The sequence below is a fragment of the Lagopus muta genome, chromosome 2, assembly GCF_023343835.1.
Source record: "Lagopus muta isolate bLagMut1 chromosome 2, bLagMut1 primary, whole genome shotgun sequence".
NCBI lineage: Eukaryota > Metazoa > Chordata > Aves > Galliformes > Phasianidae > Lagopus > Lagopus muta.
Genome location: NC_064434.1, coordinates 98,351,721 through 98,379,122, shown reverse-complemented (window position 1 = coordinate 98,379,122; position 27,402 = coordinate 98,351,721). Strand labels below are relative to the sequence as shown.

The 27,402-nt window shown below is 37.2% G+C and overlaps 1 long non-coding RNA gene across 1 annotated transcript in view; it reads right to left on the bottom strand.

The window, feature by feature from the left end:
- The window catches only part of LOC125689529 (uncharacterized), a 125,338-nt gene extending 98,565 nt beyond the window's left edge, over positions 1-26,773 (bottom strand). The window contains exon 1 of the long non-coding RNA XR_007375321.1: positions 26,683-26,773. This is a non-coding gene — a long non-coding RNA (uncharacterized LOC125689529). The remainder of the gene's footprint in view (positions 1-26,682) is intronic.
- Positions 26,774-27,402: the final 629 nt, after the last annotated feature.

Sequence of the window (27,402 nt, the reverse complement as noted above, 5' to 3'; positions counted from 1 at the left end):
ATTTCTGTCAAAACAGCATGTTAGATGGAACAGAGGTTTATTGCTGGAGAATTTCTCAATCACTATTAGAACTAAAAAAGTCTAGATCTCTTCAGAAATGTCACATTCATAGCAAAACACCCCTCTATGTCAGTGACAAAGACCAACCTACAGAAATCCTGAGAAAATATAGCACACCACCTTCACAGGGAGTTGCAGCGTTTTGTTTCTGATGGTAAGACTCAAGGATTTTACTTCAGGTGTCTTATTAAACATATACTGTAGAAAATGAAACTCATGTTCAGACAATGTTTTTTTTTTTCTATCATCTTAATATTTTAAATCTGTCATCAGTACTTTCATGAAGGTACCTGCTCCGACCTTGACCTCCCACTCTAAACTTATGAGCACAGTATAGATTCTCATTAAGTCAATAGGAGCTGCTTAACTGGAAGCAGCATTTGAGCCAATTACTGCACTGTGAAAGAAGACAGACATCTCCCATAGCTATTCAACTAAAATAGATATACTGAAATTCTTTCATCTCAAACTTATTTACTGAATAGGATTCAGCAAAATAGGACTTCAGTTCAAATGACTCCTTTCTTTAAGACGTTAAAGACCAGTTATTATTACTGTTCTTCAAGACCATACTTTCTAAAGGAACTCCCGTTACTTCACCTCCACTTTTGTAACATCCTGTTCTTCAATCTCAGTTTGTCTCTTTCTTACTGTGTGTGTGCGCGCTGGGAGGGCGAGGGGGGAGGGAGGGGGAGAGAGGGGGAAGGAATCAATAGCACTTGCATTTCTAATCTTCTACTATCTTCTACTAAGACATGGCAGCAATTTCCCTCAATAAAATTTCAGGAAACTTGGTATTCCTGCCTTTCCTTCAGAAGTGACAACAAAGCATGTAGTGAATGTCCAGTGGAATCTCAAGAGTCAGTATTTGAAAGATGAAGGTCTTTCTCAGGGATGGACTGAACTAACATGTATTGTAACCTTGTCTGATGCTTTGGTGCTGCGTCCTTCCTCTGGGATCCTCTTTTCATTTAGCACAATGCTTGCAGGAAGCTAACCAGTACATAGAAAGATTTGAGTATGGGAAGACAGCTCTGTCAGGCAACAGGAATGAAGGGCTGAAAATTTCAACAAATATCCAGGAGCTGAAATGACATTGAATGCTCAGCACATTGTCATCTTGTGTGTCATCCCTAGGTCAGTAATAGAAATCAATTTCGATATGGAAATATCAGAACACGGAGAATGAGAAGATTGCTACAGGTGGTGTCAGATATTCTTTTCTCAAAAGCCATCTCAACATTTTTTTTTAACATTCAGGGGATTTTCTCAGTTCTGCGCATAAGGTATGACATTTTTTGGTGCAAAATATGAGAATTCAGTTACCGTGGGACCTATTCAAAGAACAGAACTTGAAAACTTCAGTATAAATTCAAGCGCCTTTCAAGATGGCTAATTCACTTCAGTCACTGACATCTGCATATGTACTTTCCAACAGAGCAATCAAGCTCTTCTGGATAAACTCACTAGGGCTGCTCTCCAATCTGCTGGTTAAAATGTCAAGGGTTAAACTGATTTCACTATATTACACGAAAGATCAGAAACAAGCAAAAGAAAATAAGCCTATTTCAGACCATGGCAAGAGTTAGAACAATACATCATTTCAATACAATTACTGACAACAGCAATTAATGACAACAGCATAAGCAATAAAGTACAGTAAACACCTCTGCTAGCCCTTATACTGTTAATAAGTAAAAAGACACTGAGTCTCATTTCTGACTATTTATGCCATTTTATCCTAGTTCCTTAGTTTGAAAACAAAAATAAGTGCTGATCATGTCAGATTTTTACTATATGCTTACTGCAATGAACTGAGAAATATGAGAAAACTAACATTTTTGGCTGATACACAATCTTGTTTCTTCTTGCTTCCAATGTAAAAATGGAGAAGTCAGTGTGCACAAAGGAATATATACTGAAGTTTCAGAATTACTTTCTGCACTGCTGCAGATGTTGGCCTTTTGGTTTTAAGCAAATTAACCCAAACACACAAAGAACAAAATCACAGCAAGATCATTGTGTACATTTTTAAAAGCTATAAAAATGTAACAATGCTGAAAGACGTTAAGCTATATTATTGTGAATACATCACAACAGCAAACAAAAAATCATTCAGTTCCACCCTACAAACATATAGTGGGAAACTAAAGATGATTGAGCCCCATCCCAAGAGCAATAAAGTGACTCCATAAAAAAATAAGTGCATGGTTCATACTCTCAAAGACCCATCTTTCAATGGACAGCAAGATTATGTATACAGATACCACAACAGATTTTACTCCAGGTTTATGTCTACTTCTACATGTACACATATACACACAATACATATCCACATTATCTACATGCCTACAGTCTCATTTGAGCTGCCCAGGATTTTGTATTTCACCCTCCATCAATGGCACAGATCTAAGGTACCCCTTACAATTCATAGAAAGCTATTTTGATACTGGGACTGCTGCATCCATTCTCTGTATCATCCATATAAGCAGAAACATGAGTTCACTGTGAAGCTTTAAATCCCAAGCACTCAAGCACTGCATGATAGCTATTGTTACTGTCCATAATCCTCTTTGAGGATTTTTTTTTTATTATTTTTTTTAAGATGGCTGTATTTTTGAAGGCTGCCTTCTTTATAGTTCATTTTTAATGAAAATTGACATCTGTCTGCCCTACCACACAACAGCAAGCTTTTAATTAAATGTGAGGATGAGGAGAAGGGAAAGATATATAAATAAGACAGCTAGAGCAGTAGCTATCCTTATTTTGGTAAGCATGACAAAAGATGAAGGAATGATAGCAGGCTTGATTAGATGCATGGATCCAGGTAAAGGATACCATGGTAATCCTGAAACAAACACTTTTTCATGATTTAGGGTAACTTTTTCAGTAGGAGGAGTTTTTTCAAGCAACAACAATAACAGGATTGATCAAAGCAGCAGACTGTTATATCAAAGGTCCTTCAGTTCTGTTAAGTATCATACTTTTTTTTTTAATGATTGAAAGAGAATTAATGGATATTAATAGATATTTTCAATTTCCAGAACCCCCAAGCATAATTTTCTTTTATATGTTTTGCTTTTGAACAAGTATAAAGTACTTTGAAAATAATTCTATTCATTTCCCAAATACGCAGTAATAGAAATAGAACCCTAAGGAAAGCTCAATCGTTACTGTATGTTCTTTTTTCCACCTTCCATTTCAATCCTTACGTCCTTTCTGTAATTAGCGAACACAGAGGTTTAGTAAAACAACATTTGTATTTCAGTATTCCTCTTTCATGCTCATGAGTACAGCAGATGCTTCAGAAGAAAAAAACACAGGGCTACCATTAGCATTAGTTTAATTAGCTATATTCAGTGGCAATTTACTCTCAGGCATCATTTATGTACGGAAGTTTTACCACTGGACAACAGAACAAACAAATGTATTTTTAGGATTTGAGATACTCTTCAAAACTGCTCTGCCAACAACTGCAATAAAGCACAGCCTACACTCACCTCCCTCAAGGGTCAGGCACATGCAATATGACCCACTTTCATCCTCAAAGATGAGCAAAACCACAGATCAAATACTGAAAACACTCTCTATGACAAGCTCTTCTCACCCACTGAGCTACACAAACCATCATCACCTGTAAAATATTTCTTTTATATATGCAGTTTCTGCAATTAATTTTATTTTACTGTAGTAGTTCCACTTTCAATTAAATACATCAAAAAATAATAAAAATACATACTAAATCTATTAGTGTTGAATATGTTCACTAAAAGAGTATTTTTCCAGCTTATTGTTCCACTGAATGCCTTTACAAAGCACAAATCAGCATTTTCTTACAGCTTAACCCAGTGTAATGTATTGAATAGCTTAATCACTGAAAGCTGTTCAAATAATGATTACTACTATTCCTTATTCTAATTTGTCAAGGTGAAGGGGTTAGCTGATATCATAACAACGGTTGTTACCATTCATGGGACTGTACACTGTACATGGGATTATATTAAACATTTATTTTTATAATATATTCCTATTGATACTTGTCCACTTGAAAATCCATTAGGAAAACTCCACTGAAACAAGAGAAAACAGTAGTGGTCCCATTCATTTGACATACTGTATGTCTAACAGAACCTAGCACACAGCATTGATACACTTTGTTATTTTGATGCTTGCTTCTAAAAAAAACCAGTAAAAGATGAGCAGAGTACAAAGACATTCATTTTTTGGCAACTTGAAGCAGCAGAAAAATGCAATACTGACCTCAGTTGCATTGATGCTCTCAGTAGCAAGTTTCCTAAAAATAAATATCAATGTCAATCTTGGTTTTGCCTTGCACATGTCATTGCTTCAAGATTCAAAAATTGTGCCTTACACAGCCTTTAAGTTTTATTTAACCACAAAGTTAAGAACAAAATTAACTAATTACTTCCAAAAATGACACTGAATTAAACTCTGTTCTTTAGTTTTTGATTTAACACATTCTATACTGTAAAAAGAAGACTTGAAGGAAAAGTTGTAAATAATACATAGTAACTTCTGAGAAGAATGGATATCATCTCAGCCTCTGATATAATCATTTCCTGATATATGTATGAGAAACAATACCATAGCAATACAAATTTCTTTGCTTCTCCCCATCTCAAAGACAGAAGCAGAATTTCAAAAAATTGGCTAGGTTTGTGCCTGTATTCTTAATCTTAAACCTAACCAACAAATGAATGCCATCAAGACTTTTTCCCCTAGTACTACAACAAGTCATTTCATATTCAGCTTGGAATTACTAAGAATACCTTCTATTTAGGTAGACAAGTTAGAGATATATTAATAATTGATTTTTCAGTTTGTTGAATTAGCAAATCAAATCACACCTGCTGCTCAAATAGAAATGCAAATGCTTTTCTCAACAGAAATAACTCTCTCCTCCTGTTACTCCCATTCTCTCCCACCAGGTATTTTGAGTTAAATGAAAAGATACGTATTGCTTTGTTTTGTAATTTTTACGTGGTCAAAAATAAAATTTGTCTCTAATTCCCATAATGAAAAATACTTATTTTTCGAATCTCTCTATGTATTTAAAAATATATACCTATATATATGCATATAAATTTCCAGGGTAATTTTTTATTCTTGTGCATGTTTTCCCTTCTTCTGAATTTTTTTTTGTTTTGAACAGAAACAGTCACTGAAATCCATGTGATCTGAAGATAGTTCTGTGTAATCTTAAAGTTGTAAATAATTTACTTGTTAATAAAAGCTTTATAAAACTCTTGGAGTCATTTGATTACAATTTTGCAAAACAAGGAAAAGGTGAGAAACTGAAGTGTGATTATTTTATGAAAACAACTCAACTCAATTCCTAATGAAGAGATACCACTCACTCTCCAGTTCAGTTGGCTTCTTCTGTATTTGAAAGTGATGTCACCCCAGAATCAGTAGAAAACACAGCTTACATAATAACAATAGATTATGTGTATTATTTAGTGATCCCTCAGCACTCTAAGAAAGGCCACTGGATTGTTCACAATTTATCATAAATTAAAAGCAACACTTGGAGCTCATATCAGTGAAGGAATAGCTTCTGAACAGATATTTTGAACTGGGCAACTAGCAATCCAAACATATGCAGGATATGAGATTTGGGATTTCATGATCAACTTACTGACCTGTTCTAGTGACGCAGGATGATCTGTTTGTTGGAAACATTTTTACTCTCCTGTCTGAGAAATGCCAGTGGCCTTTCAAAAATGCACTGAAGTGTAAGATGTTTGGGCAGCGTGGCATGCTATGGTCAAGGGAAATGTCCCATTAAGCAATTATATTAATTATAAATTGCCTCTAAGAGGTGCATACTTGTACAGCAGATTATGCCCTCCACAAAAAAAGTACAAACCAGAATGTCTAATCCTTCCAAAAACTACCACATAGGCTCAGCAAATTCAAACGTTATCTCTTTGAGAACATTTCTATTCACTAATTTGATTTGAATTCCACCTTTACCTCAGCAGCTGTAATTTAACACTATAAGGGCTTGCATTAAAAAGCACACATATGGGACAGTAGTTAAGAACTTATTTATTTTTACAACAAAAGATGCCTCCAATTAATTGCTAATATTATGCAGCATTATTGACAAAGTGTTGTAATGCTTTTGACTTAATAACAATTGAAGCAACATATGCTATCTAAATGAATTCCAAGCACGCAAATCTATTTTTCAGTTGTAACAAAGAGCCAGGATGTCTTTTCCAAAGGTGCCAAACTAAATTAGAAATGTAGGAGCTCAGTTTTCAAAGACAGACAGTTAAATGAGCTCTCTTACAACTTGTGGGCACCAATTGTACTGGCATCCCTGGGCCCAGCTGGCTGCGTACTGTAGATGTTTGTGTCTACAAATTAGGCTCTGGCTCATAATTCAATACCTTACAATTCACAAATGATAGATGAGTTCAGTTTTCTAGCTGAAAAGCTGGTAGAGTTACATTCATAAAAATAAACAAGCATTTGTTACTTTGAGAACAGTTTTGGAATATATTTCTGAGTGCCATAAGAGAGACAAGGAAGCTGATAATGAGGATGATTTGTTTGTCATTAATCATTATAAACAACAGAAAAAGGTTAAAAAAAATAAATAAATGGGAATCTGATGATCTGAGACTGTTTTCTCTAATCTTGCTTCTGCCTTAGCAAGTTATTTTACTTTTAAAGATTCACTTACCTGTAGGTTTGTTTGATCATTAAATGCATTTAAAACAACAAGAGTGTTTAGAATCTTGATCACTTGTGGAAGGAGGCCATCTTGGTATTTTGAGACCATTTAATCCGGAAAGAGTAAAACAAATCTTTCATAGGAATTATCTTCTGGCAAACAGACTTTTCCTAGTACATGGCTTGTGAATAAAAACAGAACTCAAGAAGGCAGGGTACGTGCTTAAACATACACCCAGCAGACCTGGATGAAAATGTTGTTTGTACCTGGCACAAGAGTAGCAGAAGTTTGAGAGGACTTCTGGAGGAGCTCAGTTTTAAATTCTTTGCTAGTCAGGCCCCAGGTTTCCACTGCAGGCTGTGGACAAGTACGTAGGCTTAAAGGATGGGGAAACTTGGAGCCTCTCTCTCCAAGCTGCATTGAAGCTGAGCAGATGAAATGGCTTATTTTACAATGAATATAGTAAGCAGAAGTCACAGTGAACTCAGATTAGCCCACACTAGTGGCTGACCATGCTCTGATGAATTGCTGCACCAGCTGAAAAAGACTAGACAAAGCTAGAATCATTCATCTGGGAGTGACCTACAAAGATCAAGTCTAACTGCCTAAGCACTTCATGGCTAACAAGAAATTAAAATGTTATTGATAAGATGACAGCTTCCTTTTGAACACTAACAGATTCTGGGCATCAACCACCTTACTAGGAAGCCCGTTTCAGTTTTCTACCGTGAGAGTGGTCAAACACTATTTCCTAATGTCTAGTCTGAACATCCCCAGTGAAGCTTTGCATTATTCCCATCCTGCCATGGATTTTCAGGAGCAGAGTCTAGCACCTCCTTCTGCTTCCCCTCCTCAGGGTTTCATTGAGAGGAGCGAGGTCACCTTCTGCCCTCTTCTATTTCCAGAGCAGGCAGCCCAAGTGCCCCAGTCTGTCCTCACAGCACACTCCTTCTAGCCCTGTTACCAGTTTTACTGCCTTCTCGTTGCATTTAAGTATCTTAACATCCTTTTTATATTGCAGATAATACTAACTCTTGCAACCACTTCTTTCAGTCCTCAAAAAGCATCACACACTGGGACACTGAAGCTGCAAGAAAGAAGTTGCCAACCTCTTCAACTTCAAGTATTCATACACAGGTCCTAGAGCAGGTACTGCTGCAAGTGAGGAAGCAGCAATTTGGAATACTAAGAGGCAAAAGTTAGGGCAAGACTCTGTGTCAGCTCAGAGAATTAATTCAATTATTCTGTTCTCAGCTATGTAGCTAGTTTCCAATTAGGTGACAAATCATGTTATATGTTTAGCAGTCCTATATTTCCACTGACAACTCCAAATCTAAGGACACAAAACAGTGAAATCTCCATGCCATTCTTCTCAAAGTAGCTAACTCTGGAATTCAGAAGCAATGTCTTCTCTCTCCACAAAGTGATTTCTTTCAGTGCCACACTAATTTTCGCCTATTAATTTGTCATCCACTGCTACATAATTCTCAAAAAAAAATTAGCAAGTACTCAGTCATGACCCTGTGCAGAAGAAGCACTTCTTTTGTAGCTGCAAATCTCCTTTGAAAAATGGTCAGCTTTTCTGTTTTTCACATCTCAGCAAGTAGCTGACTTGTACATCAGTTTCTATAAGCAATTTAAGAACAGACATTCATACCACAGAATGATGTTGTATGCGTTCTATAATTGTGGAGCTTAGCTAAACTCATATAAGGACAGTATTAGTGTAAATATAGGTCTATAGGTCATGTTTCTGGCAATATTATTCAAATATTGGTTTCTGCCAGTAAATTTGTCTGTTAAGGACAAATTGGAATTCAGTTTTTCATTTCTCTTCTATAATCTGTACATCAGAATCACATTTCCACAATCTCTGCTGATCACAAAGCGTAAAAGCAGCTACCACAAGAATACTGAATTTTTGTACAGCATATTAATCAAAGACTGGTGGACAGAAGAAACTAGTCAAGGGATGCTATGAAGAAGAGTCGAGGGAGTTGGGTTCATTCAGTGTGGAAAAGAGAAGGCTCCAGGGAGACCTCATTGCAGCCTTCTAGTACTTAGTACTTGAAGGGAGCTTACAAGCAGGAAGGAGACTTTGTTTGTTTGTTTGTTTTAAACAGGGGTAGAAAAGGGGAAATGGTTTTAAGTTAGAAGAGAAGATTATTTTTGCTAGATATTAGGAGGAAGTTATTTACTCAGAAGCTGGTGAGGCCGTGGCATAGACTGCCCGGCGAAGCTGTGGATGCCCTTATCTCTGGAGGTGTCCAAAGTTAAGCTGCATGGAGCCCTGGACAGTCTGAGCTGGGGGGAGGTATCTACCCTTGGCAAGGGAGCTGCAATTGGATAAGTCTCAAGGTCCCTTCCAACCTTAGTCATTCTATGAGATTTATGAAGTATTCTTCAGAGGAAGTAGTTCCTACTGGTCAGGGAGCCCACACGTCTGAGTTCCGTTGATACATGTGAGAGCTAACTCAAGAGAACTGACTGAATTATGCAAAAGAACTGAAAGCTGTAAAGAATATTGCATAGATTATTAAAATAAAACCCAGGGAACTATGGTTGCAAGTACACTGAAAAATAGAACTGCTAGTTCAACCTACATGTGAGAATACCCAGTGCACAGGCTGATCTCAAGTGAAAAAAAATGTTGCAAATCATAGACAAATTAGTATGAATATTTATCAAATGTTTTAATTAAAATTATCAAGCTGTTAGCTTACGTTCCAAAAGAAAAATCAGAAGAGACAGCAACCATGAAGCAGAAACAGTGTAGCAGAACAAAAACTCAGCTGGATCCCCCATCAGCAGCCAAGAAAAAAAAAAAATACATCATGTGAGCATCCCACAGCCTTAATTCAATAATACTCAGAAAGCTCGCACATCCCAAAGGGTGCATGTTGCTTGAAAATGGAATTCATTAATGCTCAAGCTCAAAAATCAATACAGGAAACTCACTGAACCAAAAAGCATATGCCATGAGTCAAATTATCATTATAGATTGCTGTTTGCATATTTGTTTTCTTTTGTCAAGCCCAAGTGAACCATCTTATGTCAAATAGCTTTTGCTCTTAGAGAGCTCAACATTAAACTGGATATAATAAAAATGCAAAAACTGATTAAAAGACACCTTGCAACTTAATGCTGCAATGTGCTAAACTCTTTCTGCTAGTCGACTTGACTAGAGAAGAGCCTCTTGCGCAATATGACCCCTCCTTGTTGTGGATCATACCTCCTTTACTAGGAGAGGACATCACCAAGATATATCTGCTTGCAACATTAATACAACCTCAAGCAGTTATCAAAAAAGCCAAAATGAAATAGAATATGGTTTACAATTCATGTGGCACAGGAAAATCCCACAAAGCATGAGATTTAACAAAAGACATGTACTGTGAATTATTTTCTTGCATATTCTAATATATTTTGGCAGTGTAAAACCATCATAACTATATGTTTGGTGTAACATTTTCATGTAAGCAAATATATTTATACTTCAGCTTATCTGAAAACTGAATCTAAATGCAGTATTTGCTGATAAGATGACAGCTCCTTCTTGTCAAGCATGCTACAAATACATGACTACTACAGAGAACACATTAGACTACTAAAGAGAATGTAATTCAGAAATTTCATATATCAGGATTTCACTATAGATGGGTATGAAGTTGAATTCTCAACTTGACAGACATTTCAAGTTACAAACTATATTGGTAAATACGAACTCCTTCATTAAGATAATTAATAACAAAACTTTCAATAGTAGGCTGTATAGATATTCTGTATTACTGATGTTTACTTAATGGTGATTACAAGATATGCAATACTAATTCATTAGTTTTAATGGATGTTGCAAATTCTCACTACAACCAAGTCTCAGCTCTGTGGCACAACGTTGGAGCTGGGAGGAATCCATAAATGCTATCTTCTATTACTGTAAATAGAAAGACTTTCTTATGAGTTCAGTTTGATGGGCAGTCTGTTTGCAATTACATACTACATAAATTCTAGATGCAGAAGCCACGATTAATCAGCTGCTATAGTCTTATTAAAAAGTAACTGCACTGAAAGGTAAAACTAAATTTGCAGACAGATTCCTACTGCTTAAGCTTCACATTTTATTCTAGAAGCAAAGAAGTGGTTCCATTATTAAAAAGTGCCAGCACAAAAGATTCTTAGAATGAGAAACTTTATCAGAAATGAAAATGCGGGATATTATTCCTTTTCTTTTCATTTTGTCTTCAACTGCTAAGGAAAACATACTATTGTGTTTTGTTTGATTTCTCTGTGTCTCAAAGTAAATACTGTTCTAGATTCATAAACAGAATTCATAAATCATTTAAGGCACAATCTATAATAAGTTCCAACATCTTTAATTTTCTTCCATCTTCCTCTGAGCTCTGCAAAGGTTTTCATTCTGCAACTACTGATTTTCCAGACTAAGTATTTTATTTGCCATTCAATTATTAGGTTATTTTTGCCACGATCACGAAAACTGTAAATTCTGGCTCTCAAACCCCAAGGCTATTAAGAGACTAGACAGCTAATATCTGATAACAGAGTTTGCCTTCTTCTATAGCACTTAATATGTTCTTGCCCTAAACCCTGAAGTGCTACAACTATATACTACCCATTTATAACACCCATCTTATGTGAATTTTCTACAAAACAATACTATGAGTCAGCTCTTTCCTCTTCAAAAAATAAGTTCTAAAGAAGTTCCTTACCTCCACCAATCCAGAAAGACAGACCTGTGTAGTTAACGAGCAAACTGAGTACTAACAACACAGCACTTTCTCTTGTTGTTGCCAAATCAACTTGGCATAAGTGTATCAGTTCTAAACAAATCATCTTGATTTAAACTTATTAAAATTGCTTGTTATACCTCTCAGTTGTTTGGAGAGGGTTTCCTCTGTTGCATCTTTACTTATTTTATTGCCTCATAAAGTACCTATACAGGCATTTAGAGCATTTACAGACAGTATCAACTACACGTACAGATTGTCAGAAAGACTTATCAATAACAATCTTTATCAATGAGACCACTTACGATTTGCAGCTCGCTTTCTGGGCTTTACCTATTTTGCTCTAACAGTTTTAAAAGAAAGCCAGCATTATAACATCTTGATGTTTTAAAAAAAACAAAAAAAAACAAAAAAAAAAAACCCTTAAACAGAAACCAGAGAAAACGGATTGCGTCAGATCACCCAAAAACCAGTAAAGAATAGTGTCCCATTGCATGAGTTTGGGGACAGATCTTTAATCCCTAGTCTACAGTTACAGAGCTGTGGTTATAAATCATTTGCATCAAAGTATATAAAATTCATGTTTGCCATGTCTCAAAGTCCATGGGAGAACTCATATTTCAACTGTAAATGGCTACCCATACACCTCCATTGGGTTAGTGCCTGTTCTACAGAGAAGCAAATCTGAATTAGTATAACAACAACATTAATGCACCAATTTTTGGTATTTTAAGTCCAGAACAAAATTACATTTTGCTAAAAGCTAACACCAATGACATTTAGTAAAATGCTAAGCATGTATTAGAACATTTGCTTGATTGTCATTGATTTTATTTCTTTTCATTCCTAACTTACTTTTGATGACTGCCTCATAATAAGCTAGATAAAGAGAGAAACATTTCTGTTTATCAAGCAAATCCTTACGTGCCTTCCTTCTCCAACATCATGAAATTAAAGCCAGGGAGTGAATGCTATGGGCAAACTGGTAAAGTGTGTTTATTTCCTCTGAAGAAAAAAAGTCAGCAGAAAAGTGAACTACATGTACACATATTAAGAAGCATTAATATGGCTTGCAATTCTAGAACTGTTTAAAAAAACTGCCTTTGGTATTCACGGACTACTTGCTTCTGAATATATATTTATGTGGATATATGCATATCTTCACTTTCCTAGCAATAAAGCTAAATAAATGAAGTCTATTTTTATAAATAGATCAGAAAGTCTTCCATTGCATTTCTTTACAGTGTAAAAGGGAAGTTGCTGCATGAAGAAAAGATAGAATCATTTGATGATGATAGAATCATTTCCCAATTTTTGTATATCAAAATACCTGGCTATTTCTCTCACATAGCTGTCAACCATCAGCCCCAACAGACAGGAGGAGGACTAAGGTGACTGAGGCTGAGCTTCAATTGGTTCACAAAACTATTCACTCAATCCATCTAAAAAAAGAGCTGGCAGTAACTCATCCATACTGGTTGCTCTTCATTTCACAGTTGGTGAAAGGAGCAGCCAAGGAGAAAAGCCCTCAAAAGGCAGAACACTGTTCTGACAGAAGGAAAGCAGCCCTGCTCTCCTACCATGCAATCCCCCACAGCACAGCAACCTCCTGTTTGAATAAGGAGCGTAAAGGAGGCCTTTTCTGGGGAGGGTCTTGAATGCAATCTGCATGCTTACCAGGACGGCATTTTTATAATGTCTGGACACTGCTGACAGCCATCTATGGCAGCTTGATAGCAGAAGTCAAAGCAGCATTTCTTCAGCTCATTGAATAGCGAGTGTAAGCTAAAACCACCGTTGGGATGTTTTACTGTTATAGTAGAGTGATGGATTCAATATCAGCAAGTGGAAGAGAGAAAGAAAAATTTTTTTTTTTTTCCCCCCTGAAACGATCCACTCAGCAAGCCTCAGAGTCACAAGGTACAATACAGAGCAACATGTAAATGCCAAAGGAAATGCCATCTTCCCCAGTTTTCAAGCATCACAGATACTCCAGATCACTTACCTAACCATGACAGAATTTCACGGACCTACAGCACAGCAAGGTAAATGGGACATAGGAACCAAGCCATGAACTAATGAAATTCAGATGTCTATAAATCTACAGTGAATGAATTTTACAGATCCTTAGTGGCCATGCACTTGGTTACAATCCCACCTCAAACTGTTCCCTGACATCCCATGTTCTGGGCTTGCACAGCATTATTAGCTTTAAAAAAAAAAAAAAAAAAAAAAAAAATCAAAGCTGGCCCTTGATATGGACAGGCAGCTGATATTAGAAGAATTTCCTTCAGTAATTTCTAGGCAAGCAAAAAAAACATCAGACATTATCAACACATGCATGATGAAAGGCATGAAATCGCAGAACCTCTCACATGAAAAATAAGAAGTGGAATACAGAAACAGTTCTTGAATTAGGCCCACTTATATCATTAGCCTTAATGCCACAAGAGATCTTGTGTGCAGTAGTTGTGCACTTCTAAATTACAAACTATTGCTGTGTCTCTTGCAGCTTACAAGAAAATAAACTTCTAAAACACCTAAATGTTTTTTGAATTAGCAAGTGCACATTCCTGAGTTACTTTATGGGAAAATGAAAACAACCCCAGTTGTTGTCAGCACCAGTCTTCAGAACTGTAGACTAAGAAGTTTTGTGCACCAAAGGCATTTTCAGCTCACGTAGTTCAAAGACGTAAGGTCTGCTCTGCTTTCATGGCAGGCAGGCAAAACCTTTCCACTGATTTTAATAGAACTTGAATTTAGTCCACAGAGAGACAGAAACTGATGCTTTTTAGCACTACTAGCAATAGCATCTGCCACTATATTTCTTATGAAAAGAAAGGCTATGCAATACCTTTGAGATATCTGAAACAAGCTGTTAACGTGCAAGCTTTCAATCTTTACTAGAAAACTGTTTGCAATTCCAAAGTTAAAGCCAGTAGCATATGCAAGTTCAACCTTAATACTGTGGTACTCATTGAAGATGTTCCTAGATGTCAAAATAAGCATCTATCTGTTAAAACTCTTACAAGTACAGCCACTCAAATTCAAACGCTGCTAATTAAAGAAAAATGTCTGAAGTGCATTTAATGCTAGGAAAGAGAAATGAAAATGCAAGAACGGTGTTTATTTTTTGAAACTCAAGCTACGTTTATTTGATCACAATTGGATTGGGGATGGAAGTGATGTAGTATTAATCAGAACAAAAAAGTACTATTGAAATAATGCTGATAGTCTAATCACATCTAATCACATCCACAAAGGGCAAAGACAAAGCTCAGACATGGCACCTACCATTTATTTGTCAGAGCCTTCCCCCAGTAATTACTAGCAGAGTTTGTTCTAACCCACAGGCATGATATGTCTCTCAGAAGATTGCATTTACTCCAATATCTGCTTATAGAGTCTATCAAAATGCAAGTCTTTTATGTCTGACTTTTCACAAATTGCATTTGTTTTAGGATTAAAATGGGGAATTATTCTGTCCTTAGATAAAAGGATTTGACACTTGTCTTTGCTCACCATAACACTCTGCAACATTTAGGCAGTAATGACTTGCACTGTACAATCTTTTCAAGCCCTGTAAAGCTTGAGTTGAGTCAATCTATCTCAAATTGAGAATACACAATAACATTTAACTACACAGCACATCAGTACATGCTATCTAAATTGCAAACTGTACAACATGTTACTGTAAAACATATTGTTCATGTCAGATATGAGTGTACATGAGAAAAACCTAACGATTTTTTGTTTTCTTTTTGTTTTTTTGTTTGTTTTTAACTTTTTAGAGACTGTACAGCCACAGTTTGACTGTAACAGAATAAAGGAAGAGTGGTCAAAGAAGTGCAAAGATACCTCTTGTCCAGGAAGTTACAATCTCACAAGATACCTGTGAGTTACTCTAGAAAAGCTAAAATGCTTAACTATCTGCCAGGATTAGAATAAAGACACAGTGCATTTGTGATTTTTATTTGCTTTTTTCCCCCCTTTTATAGCAATAATTACATGAGGAAATGGGAACTTTAAGTACTCGTGATCCACCATGCAGTGAAGCTGTAGCTTGCCTCACTGCATCTACCTTTCCCTGCAACTTTTTACCTTCTCTACCACCAGCGTTCAGACTTAACTAATTTATGTTCTCCAAAAAATAAGTACAGTAAATAAGTTTTGAGAAGGAAAGAAAAATGTCAAGCTTCCTCATCAGGAGTCTTTATCTCAAGATTAGAACATCCATCTGCCTTCTACATCTGACCAAGTTTCATTTGCAAGCAAGTATGCTGGGCACGCTTCTGCACTACCATTGCTGTAGCCATCATTTCCCCTGAACTTTAACTGCATATTATTATCTCAGTATTTTGCTTTGAATCAAGGCAAAAATATGTATCATCTTTCATTCTGACCCAACCTTAACATCAATCTAGATCAACCACTAAGAAAATTCTTTTTGTTTCACCTGCAAGGATCATGTGCTTTTATTGTTCCCAGCAGACATCTATAGTGTAACTGTGACTACAAGACATATAACCAGAAAGAAAAAAAAAAAAAAAAAAAGGCCAACAGGGAGATTCTGCATGTTGAAGATAGCTTCTGTCTCCAGTTGGCTTTTACCAGGAACCAGATGTCATTGCATGCACGTTAACTCTTTCCCATCTTGAAAATGAAGCAGCTTTGGGGTTGACCAGCAGGAGCTGTCACTGCCTGCAAAGGCAGTATTTCTGCAGTACGAATCTTTATGTTGTTTGGCAGGAAGGTCTCCAAAGAAAACAGCAGAAAGACAAACTTTTGTCAGCTGCGATTTCAGCAGACAGTAAAAAGGGTACATTACATCATCAATAATGGCTTAAGGTGGTTCTGCACTTTAACCTATGTACAGAAGCATGGAATGGCAATGAGAAACCAAAAACAACAAAACCTAGACAGAAATAAGAATTTGGACAAATGCAGCACTCTTCTCATTCAAGACATTCTTGTGCATTCTTATGAGATCTTCTCTACAAATGGCTCTTAGATTCCAAAAAATATAACTATTAAAAAACCTGCTCTCTGGATAGGCTACCCTTATGAACAGTTTCCTGTCACTGGATTTGTGTGTATGTGCGGAATTGCTTGCTCTGAGAATATTTTCATGTAATTATGTAAAAATGACTGGCTAAAAAGCCTGTGGACTCAATATTCCTCTGCCTCTTACTTTTCATGGTTGCCAAGGCCAGATCTGGGGCCCAAAAGCCATGAAAAGATTTCCAGTGTATTTAATGGGTTTTGGTTTGGGCTTCAGCCTCTCCCTTACAGAATGTAAATCTCACTTGAATCATACTGGCAGCCTTTTAAATTGTACATAAACTGGAGAATAAAATTCCCTAGTCTTTGAAAATCAGTTCTTACACACATTAGATGGCTTTGGAAATATGTTTGCTGTGCAAGTATTTAGTGCCTGTAAGTCATTTTACCAAGCTAAATAGAAACAGAGAGGTTTATCAGGATGCAACAACAAGGGAAGCAAAGCCAGTCACTCCATGAGAACTTATCTTCCCAAGGCAGCTGGCTACCACCCCTTCCCCTGCACAAGGTAAATGGGAACAAGATGCCTATCTGCAAGATATAAGAATATGATTAATACACCAAGTAATAGGAAAAATAAAGATGAAAGGATGAAAGGTAGAAGGTGAAGAGACAGTAAAGACAAAGAATCAGAAATCAGTGTTGAATGCAAAAGACCACATAGGAATGCTTTAGAATAAACAGTATGTTAAAAGCCATATACAGTATCAGCATATTATCTAAAAAAGATGTTATACGCTCCAGTACTTGAACACAAGATTCTCCTAACAGGTATCTTGAAACATTGCTCATTCCCTCTTAACAATATCTATACTCTGAAATTAAGGAGAAATTTAAAGTACCACAAGATTCATCATAATTTTTTCTATATTCTCACTCCTCTTTTGCCACTCCCACCTCATTTCAGAGGTAAAGAGCAAATCTCTAAAATGAGGCATCTGACTTGTTGCATCACAATACAGGTTGCAATTCAATAGCAGTTAAAGGTATAAAGACCACACCAGTATAGACAATCCTGAAAAATATCAAAAGATCTAGACATCTAACAATTCATCTGTACAACAGAGATCCTCATTTAACTCATTTTTATCAGTGTAGTGAAGTTTTGGGCAGGTTCCTTCACCACAGAGCAAGCTGTGCAAATCAGTTAATCAACTGTAAAGAACAAAATACTCACAGTAAGAGAAAACACCACCACAGCTCAACATTTAACAGTTATCAGAAGCACCGGTCACATTTGCAAGGGGGAAAGGAGGGTCCAGTATTCTACAGATCAGCAGGAGGCATTTTATTATAGGGGAAATTTTAAAATGGACTACCAGGTTAGGAGATCAACCAGAGGATAAGAATCAAATAGCAGAGAGGAAAATTACACAACACGCTAAGTGTTTCCTCTGCCAGGCTCCCAGCTTTGACACAAACATGGTACAGCAGTACTATCCCAACAGCTGACAGCATGATTACTAAAAAATTATTCTAACATCACACCAGACAGGCAACATGGGCAGTGGAAATACTGCTTGAGATTTGTTCTTAGAGAGTACCCAGTTTCCTTGTGGAACAAATGGTGTACCAAAGAGTCCTTCAGGTTTTTATAGGAATGTATTTGCCTAATATTGTCTTATCTGTAACGCTTACTAATAATTACTGGCAAACTAGCCAATTTTACCTCAAGGTAGAGTATTAATTGTTAAGAAAGCTCTCAATGAATTGATGTGTATTACTCCTCTGAATATTGGATGACTCCAACACAGAAGCATCCTCTGCTGACTAGTAGAGGTATGACTCTGGAGATAGATTCACTTGAAAGCCACTGAGTGGGACAAGTCAATGTGACAGAAGGGGTTTGAAAACAGAATTCAACTGCAGCCTCTGCTGTCATCAGTTTACTAGCAGACACTGTCCCATCAACCTATAGCTACTCAAACTGTTCATTACTTCAGACAGGCAAAAATTAGAGTTTGGACATCATGTAAAAAAGTGTAATTTGAAAGTATATGTATAACCATAGACAATGTAACTAGCTTCTATAGGTTCAACAGTACAATGACGTTGGTTGCTCTGGAAGTAATGCCTCCTATTTGTTTCCTAGAAAACTACAACAGATACAAGGAGTGCAATAACACTATATTATAGAGCAAGTTCTCACCTACAAAATACTCTCAGAATAGTCACCACCCTTAGCTATGCATTTTCAGTGATAAATAAGAGCCTGCATACTATCATCGTAAAAGTCTTCACCAGAGGAAATGACCATGTTGCTGTCACCTCTGCTGAAATGCATCACCCACTCATGTGCTTCACTGTGCACATATCCAGTGTTCGGGCTCCATAAACAATCAGCAAGTGTCAATGCATATTGTTTTTTCCCCCCCACACACATAAAGGAATTCAATTCCACATCTTTGCTTCATACACACATCCATGTCAGATGCCATTTTGTCAGACTGACCCACTGCTACCATTTGTCACATGGCAACAACATGTAAAAGATTACTGGTGGGAAGGTTCAACCTCTACTGCCATCCCACCAATATCTGTCTCTGACATTATGTGCTAGCATATTAAAATAGGAGGAATTACTTTTGGAGTAGTCCTCATACATAACCATACAAAAATTAGTAAAGCTGTGAAGACAATTTAAAAGCAAACACTTCAAAAAGACCTGTCTTACTTAGATTTCATGCATTAAGTTACAGTTTTGCAATACTCATTCCTTGGCTTCAATACAGAACAACATAAACTCAAGCATAATTTAGTTACAAGAGAAATGACCTGCAGATCGTGCATTCAACCACAATGACCATTTTCATTATTAGCTGTTAGGTACGTTATTTTCTTATTTTTTAAATAGAGTTCTTTCCCACTTTAAAGGAGAGAATGGCTATCGCGATTTTTTTCCAGTAAGGTAAAAACGTGTATGAAATCTCCTATCGACTAATTCAACTTTCTGCAAGCTCTCAGATTGGAAGGCATAAAACTATACACCTTAACGCCTTCCATATCTGTACCTAAGAACACACAGTTTTAAGGTGGTCTCTTAGAATCAGAGTTAAATTTCCTCAGACACCTTTTTCCCTGGCATCTAATTTCTTGCCTTGAGATACATTCAATGGAACTGAAAGCATTTACTATTAAGACTGATGCCATTACTTGACCTCTATTTTGTCTCAGCTGGACTTAGACATCTAAGCAATAGCTGTTGCTTAACACTACCTCTTGCTTCACAACTTCCAGATTATCCAGATCAGTGCAAGATTTGGATTGCAATGAATTTTTTTCTTTTGTCCAAATCAGCCAAAAAAAAACTATTGTTTCATTACAAGATTTTCTTCTCCTTCCTTACACTAAAAATAACAACAACCAACACCATGTGGTTTAGCTTCTAAATCTCAATTAAGAAAATTATTCAGCTGTCTAAGATACTTTCTGATCCATCAAAATGGCTACAATTAAAACTCCTGACCCAAATGAGATTATGGCATATGAGAGAGGAACAGCAAACTAGAGGTGTCACATTTTCAGCAGTGACAAAAAACCTAACATTATGACTAGTTGGCTGCTGTTCCTGGATTTTAAACCTTAATGAGTTATCACCATGCCCCTTTCCATAGTTTCAAGTCAATGCAGCTCATGCTAAAAACAACAAAAAATAAAGCCACACACACACAAAAAAAAAAAAAAAAAAAAAAAAAAAAAAGACAAATCCTACTTCGCTCTTTAGGAATTGCAACACACCCTGCAAAAAGTGTGTCTCAATGTCAGGGAGAGCTCAGCTGGAGTCTGCTTTGTATCAAGTAGGAAAGAGGGTAAAGAGAGGAATGAGAACCAATAAGCAGCTCTGAATGAAGTGGTGCTAGTCATGAATGAGCACTGAAGAATTTAGTCTGATGGTCTACAGAGATAGCTAGAAAGGAACACAAACAAGATGTTTCAGTAGGTAGGATATCCATTGCTCCCCGTGTGTTGTTATGAATGCAATTTAGATACAGCACTCTACATAACTATGTATCAAGTGGACCAGGCTGCCAACCAAGCCTTTTCCAACATAAATATCAACAAAAGGTTGGGCAAATACCTATCAGCCAGTATCCACATGTCACAGCTCCATACTTGGGACACAGAATAGCTTTCTCCAAAGTCTCTTCCTTTCTTGCAGAGAATTGCAACATTCACTGCAATTCTTCCTTGCATTTTCACAAGGTAAGCTCCCTTCCCTCAAGTTTCCAAAGATCATCTTAAGTAGCTCCAGAAGTAATAGATATAACTTAAGCACATGTATTCTAAATAACTTAGAATCATAGAATCATCAAGGTTGGAAATGACCATTAAGATAATCTAGTCCAACTTGCCCATGGTTGAACAGTTGTGGCTGAAGCTTAATGAAGAAATTTGCCATTATAAGTTTGATTGCTTACTACAACATGTTTTGAAGCTACATGGAAGAAAAAAAAAAAAAACAAATTCAAAATAATTATTTGGAATAAGTCATTTACAGGGAGGAATTCAAAAAGCCTGTATCCCATGGAGCCTGGATTTTTCACATGTTGAAATCTAAATTTACTCAAGTTGTTGGTTTTTTTTTTGTTTGTTTGTTTGTTTTTTTTTTTTTTAATATCTTGAGATGATGCGTATGGGGGTAGAGAAAAGCATCAAGCCTTACTCCTGCAAATACTGTCAGATCTCATCTTAAATTCACTATGCTGTTAGGATCAATAGTTCCTTGCTCAGCATCTCTCTAATAAAGCAGCTGAAACAGACAACCTTTGAAGAGTGCCATCCCTCTCAGCCTTTCCAAAATGAAGGCAGAAGCACAGTAAGCCATTTATATTTATTACTACTTTTCTGTGAGTAGCATTTCAGAGTACATATATTAGTCTATTTTAATTACAGTGTATTGTTGTAGCTTATATGATGTACTGTCACATACACTGCCACCCTTCTGCCACCCTTTTTAAGAGTTCTCTGAAATCAATCTGATCAGTGACACATGAAAATTCTCCAATAGGTCAGCATGTAGGTGTTTATAACCAGCATTAATCTCAACAAACATTTGAGCATTATCAGTTCATTAAAAATGAGTGAAAGTGAAGTAGCACGATAAAAGTACAGACTTCTCATGTATTCTAGCATTAATAAATATATCTCCCATTCAAGACAATGAGAACATCATTACGGAAAAAAGGAAATAGGATTTGATTTACAATGGATAACAACAAAAGACATAACTGGGAATGTAATATTCCCCCTTGGTCTCAAAATGGAACTGGACACCTACCATGCTGGATACTTTACTAACACTATAATGTTACAGTCCCTGATCTAGAGACCTTTCATGGTAACTGTAGAAACAGAGACCACAAATGAATCTACTAAACAGATGGCAGCAATCAGAGCAATGGATGATGGGCAAATCCACAGCACTATAAAAGACTGAAGTATTTTCAGTTCTGCTTAAAGGGTAGCCATTAAGTACAAACTCACAGGCTACAAGGACAAGTCACAGCCTGCCCCTTCTACAACCGGTAGGAGGAGGCAATGCTCCTCCAGTGAGCCCTACAGACCACTGACCCAAAACAGAGACACTTAAAGGTGAAATAAGGGCCGGGGCACAAGCACAATGCCCCATGCACAAAAACAGAACAGCAAGCGCAGGTAAGTTTTTCTTTGCCTCTTATACCTGCAGATCAGGCAGGCAGAGTTTCACCCCACCCTCAGCACAGCACAGTCTTTCACACATAGGCTTAACTTCCTTTTCTTTTTCCCCAGTTTTCATACTTGTTTTTAATCAAATATTCACACTTTGTTAGCAAGCAAATAGAAGAAACAGACTTTCAGACAGACAGACAACATTAAAAACATCTGAACTCCGGCCACATAGCCACTAAGGACAGGGCTGCTGGTTACTGCAGTCCCAGGGGACTTGCTTCCTGGAAGAAGCAATCTTTTCCTCTCTGTCTGGAGTCTGCACTCTTGGACTTCCTTCTTCGATGATTTGTTCCCTCCCACAAGAAGTTGCAATGTTTTTAGTATCTGTTCTCTGACACACCTATGTGCCTGCACCTGACACAAATGAGTTCATATTGTATTTCAGTCAACAGAATTTAAATGTGACTATACAAAATCTGCACAGCAACTAATGAGAATACAAGCAGTTTTCACAGCTTACTTTCTTCTGTGTTTACAGCCTGTTTGTTTCCTGAGTGCCTCTGTGGCTGGGTGGAGGAGAAGGGCATAATTAAACTTTAAACTTTTCTTTATTAATTTCAGTTAACAGTTCCACAGAGAGGAAAAGTGATCTTTTCTGGAATGACTGTAATTTATTGCCTTCTCACTCTGATGTTGCCTACTGTGAGGGGAAAGCTGTAAAATAATGTGTGTGAGCAGACTTGTACCTGAACCTCAGGGCACATGGAGACATCCTTCCCCAGGCTCCCAGAAGCAACCTCTCATTTTATAGGCAAGCAGAACATATCTCTGGATCCTCACAGTCCAATTTCCATTTTCCCAGCCCAATGAACATTTCTCTCTGACCACTTATGTGGTCACCTAAGAGAAGCTTTGACATACAAGATATCACCCAAATACAGCATTAGTTTTTTCATTCTGAACTTCCATTCTTGAAGTCTGCAGCTCAGACCAAGGCAATAATACAGCTGAGCTCTTAGAAAACGGGTCTCCTCTCAGCAAAAATTGCCACTATAATTGGTGTCACTCATGCTGCCACAAAAGAATCAAAAATAAGAGGTGGCAAAGCTTAGCACGTCACCTAGTGTACTCCTCTGCAAGTTTGTTATTGTTCTCTGCACTTTTTCCACACAATTTGACAAGACTTATTTAAAAGTGCCCAAAGCAATTAAGTTTGAACATCTTCCCTTGAGAGACAAACCCAGATGTAAGAGATTTCACTGTCTGGATAAGTTCCATGATATTAAAATCTAAATTTCTCCTCTTAATAATTTCCTCTCATTATTTTTTTCTTCATACCCATTGTCAAACTCTTCCTCTTCATACAGTGCTACATCCTTCCATTAGATAAAAGCACCATCTCTTACTCTTTCCTAATTTAACTGCCACATTTTCCACTTCATTTTTGTGCCTCTTGGCAACAGAGCCAAAAAATGAATTTAGCTTAATTTTAAGTCTCTACACCCATTAGCACTATGTGGGGAGATGACTTGTGCTGCTGTTATGCACTTATGTTGCCAGTTTGGAGGCCAGTGTGAACACAGTAATTTACCTAAATAGTTGTAAAGAGATTCCTTAAAATCATAGAAATATTTACTTTCAAACCCTTTCCTGAAAAAATGAGTCAGATCAGTACAGGGTATACAGCAAATTTCATCTTTTTGTAAAGCATGGAAATTACATGGGAAAGGAGGGCAAAGCCACACAGAGCTACAGCAACATGGAAGGGGCAACTCTAGATTTCATGGTCACTTGATTTGCTTTGTGTACATAATATGCTTTAATTCAGAATCTGCTTAATGTTTAAAAAAAAAATACATAACACTATCGATAGTAGCTCCTTAATCATTTTCAGTATCCAATATAATATCTAGCCAAAAAGTATTGCTAAAATTTTGGTAGTTGGTAAATAGTACATGATACATTTAGATACAGAACACTCACTTAATGAATTTACCATTCTAAAAGATGGTAAAGATAACAAAAAGCATATGAGGGCATTTGCATTCTGAATCCAGCAGAGCTACACATCTAGCAGTCAAGCTCATGAGCATGCCCTAGATGACAAAAAATACATTAGAGTACCTTGAAAAGGTCTGCTAGAAGAACTGATAATCTTGGTTTTGTCAGCTGTAATTCAACGACAGTTTTGTAAGTAGTTGAAACACCCCAGACCAGATAAGCATTGTACCTGAGGGCATAATCAGTGGATGTAAATAGATAACAAGTAGGACATAATCTCAAGAACTATGCTTCTACGACTATATTGGAACAAAATCTTGTATATTACATCAAAAGGCAATTTTCAGAAAAAATAGCAGAAGAGTGCAAGTTGCCTGCCTTAGTGTAAGATAACAAAATCACAGCAGGTGCTGGTGCTGAGAGCAGACCATGATTAAGGGCAAGAGCACATGGGTTTCATAATGCTGACGTTCCCCACCAGCTAAAGGGCCACTTAGAGCCACCTGGGGCAGACTGCAGCCCCAGTCTCAGCTGAGTTCTCAGCAAATTCTTTGTTCAAAAGAGAGTCAAATCTCCTGACTGTTACATAGCAGTATGAGCGATAAGACTATCTTGCTTTCCAACTCATAGTACAACTGCAAGAGTCAGGCATGGTCTTGCTTTTAAAATGTGGAAAAATGCAGTGTCAGTACTAGGATATTGATTTTGGTTATATTGTGTTACATAGCAGGCATAAAGCTCAATTCTCAGAAACGCTGCTATAATTTCAAGTTAAAGGATTTCAAATATACATAAGTAGCACAAGTTATTTTTGCTTCTTGCTCATCAGCTCCAACTGAAGTTAGCAGGAGGCATTTCCTGGCACTGAAAACATAACATCTCAAGTGTCCATTGTGTTAAAGCAGTGCAGTTCATGCTATCACACTTAAATCCAAAGTATTTTGTTCAGGAGTAGCTCTACTCACTTTCATCCTACTTTCTCCATACAAAGTGATAGATCACTCACTGTGTAACGGTATATGGCCAACTCTAAAAGCACTGCTCCTCCCATAAAACCCAGCAGATGTTTATTTTTGCTATGAATAATTGAAGTTGGTTGGTTTTGCTTTGATTTGACAGTGCAGGGTCTCTGCTGTTTTCCTAGATTGCTTTGGCCTCATCTGAATTTAACATGTTTTAGCAGTTGTCTAGTGGGCTAGGTGATGGTTATCTAACCTATTTTTATCTTAAATTCTACAAATACAAAAATAGTATGTGGCAAAAGTCTGACATACCTAGCTAGCCCCAGCATAAGAAACAATAGCCTCTTACTCTATTTGATGCTGAAATGGAAGTTTCAAACTTGAGTGGGGAAAAATAAAAAAATAAAAAATAAAAAATCAATGAGAACAGAACAAACTGTAATGAAAACTCCATAGAAATGAAGCCAAACATTCTTATGAGCAAGGATGTTTCCACAACGCCTGCTATACATCTACTGGTGAAAACCTCAGCAAGCCCATGATCTGTTACAGCCCCACTTTCTATCTATCTATATATGCCATTATCTTTTTCCTAATATTAGCTCTAGAAACCTTAGTTGTCTCATAAAACATTTGTATTGCTTGTTTTTAAAAAAGTGCAAGTTGATGTTCACAATAACAAAGGAAGCTTCATCAAATTTGCACTGCTACACTGCGCTGCAAGATTTTGTGCATCATGTTTCTCATAAATATAATTACATACAATGGATATACGCATAACAAATACAACAGGAATTAAACTTGAAGATTTTTTCTAAATGAGTATTTAGTAAATTTTATATTTGACTACAGCACAATATAGTCCCTTGCTAGAGCTGCAATACCTCAGGAAAGCTTCCTGGCAAGCGGAGTCTTTCCTCATGAATGTAGCACGATCTTAATCACAGCTAACAGATAAATTAAAAGTATCAAAAGTTAGGGCAGCAGGGTAAGTGGATAGACGGGAAAAGAGTAATAACAAAGAACAGCAGGAACTGAAAAATATGTTCCCTTACATTAGAGATTTTTCCTGCTCTCTCAGTTTTTGTACTTTAGTCCTCCTGAAGCAACCTGCACGTGCCTTGTTCAGCAGATAGATAGATGCTGTTAGAGGCACATTAAGCTGGCATTCAACTACACAATGGTGTACAAGCAAGGAAGGGCAATGTGACGCCAGGAGTGCCTCATAACAATGACATTCACTGAATGGTTTCCTTTAACATCGCCTACTTAATCTAAAGAAAATCTAAACCTTAGAGGCAATACTTAGACGCTATTCCCTCTGTGGAAATTTGGAAAGCTACAACAACTCGTGTGCTTCCCTTTACTTGCACTGTTTCAGAAATCAGTTGGGAAATTGAAAGAAGATAAGCGTAAGGTTAGGCAGCAGCAAATACAGTTCCTTTAAGACCAACAAAAGTAGCACTCACAATCCAGTAATAAAGAAAAAAGTGCTTACCTCTTTTCGAGGATTAGAGCTCACCAAACTCTCCAGAGGACACCATCTCCAAGCAGCAACCTGCCCTCGCAGCTGCCAGCCCTTAAATGAGGTTAGGGGGCACAGGCAAATTGCTTCCACCTGTGCTCCCAGGGCTGGCTACACCCCTTCACCAGGTGCTCAATCACTGGTTCAGGCTGTGACCTAACGGTTCCCGTACAGTAAGATAAATTAGAGATCCCCTTAGACTCTTGCTTGTAAAGAAATTTTGCATGTCAGAACTACTACTGCTGAATATCTGGCAGGGAAAATTTGCTAAACAGAGCAGTTCAGTGCAAGGAACCCCAGATTCACTCAGGCTGCCCAGGACCACCTCACCTACCCAAGCTCAAACCAGGGTTAATTGCCAAGGTAGAGCAGGTTGCTCAGGGCCTTCTCCAGCTGGGTTTGGAAACTCCCCAGGACTGCAAATCCCACATCATTTCTAGGCAACCTTTTCCAGAGCTAAACTGGGGTAGGATTTTTTCCTCAATGTACATAAATAAAATCAGACTTGTCTTCCCTTATCGATACCTTTTCTCACTTAGAAGGTGATCTCCTTGCCAGTTTATCACCAAAGCCAACAGAAGAGAATAGCTGTCAGTCTTTAGGCCCTCCATGCTACCATCTCCTAGGTAGATCTGGATGATCATACCTGTTTTATCAGTTATTTTGAATGCAATAAAGAAATCTCTAGAACAG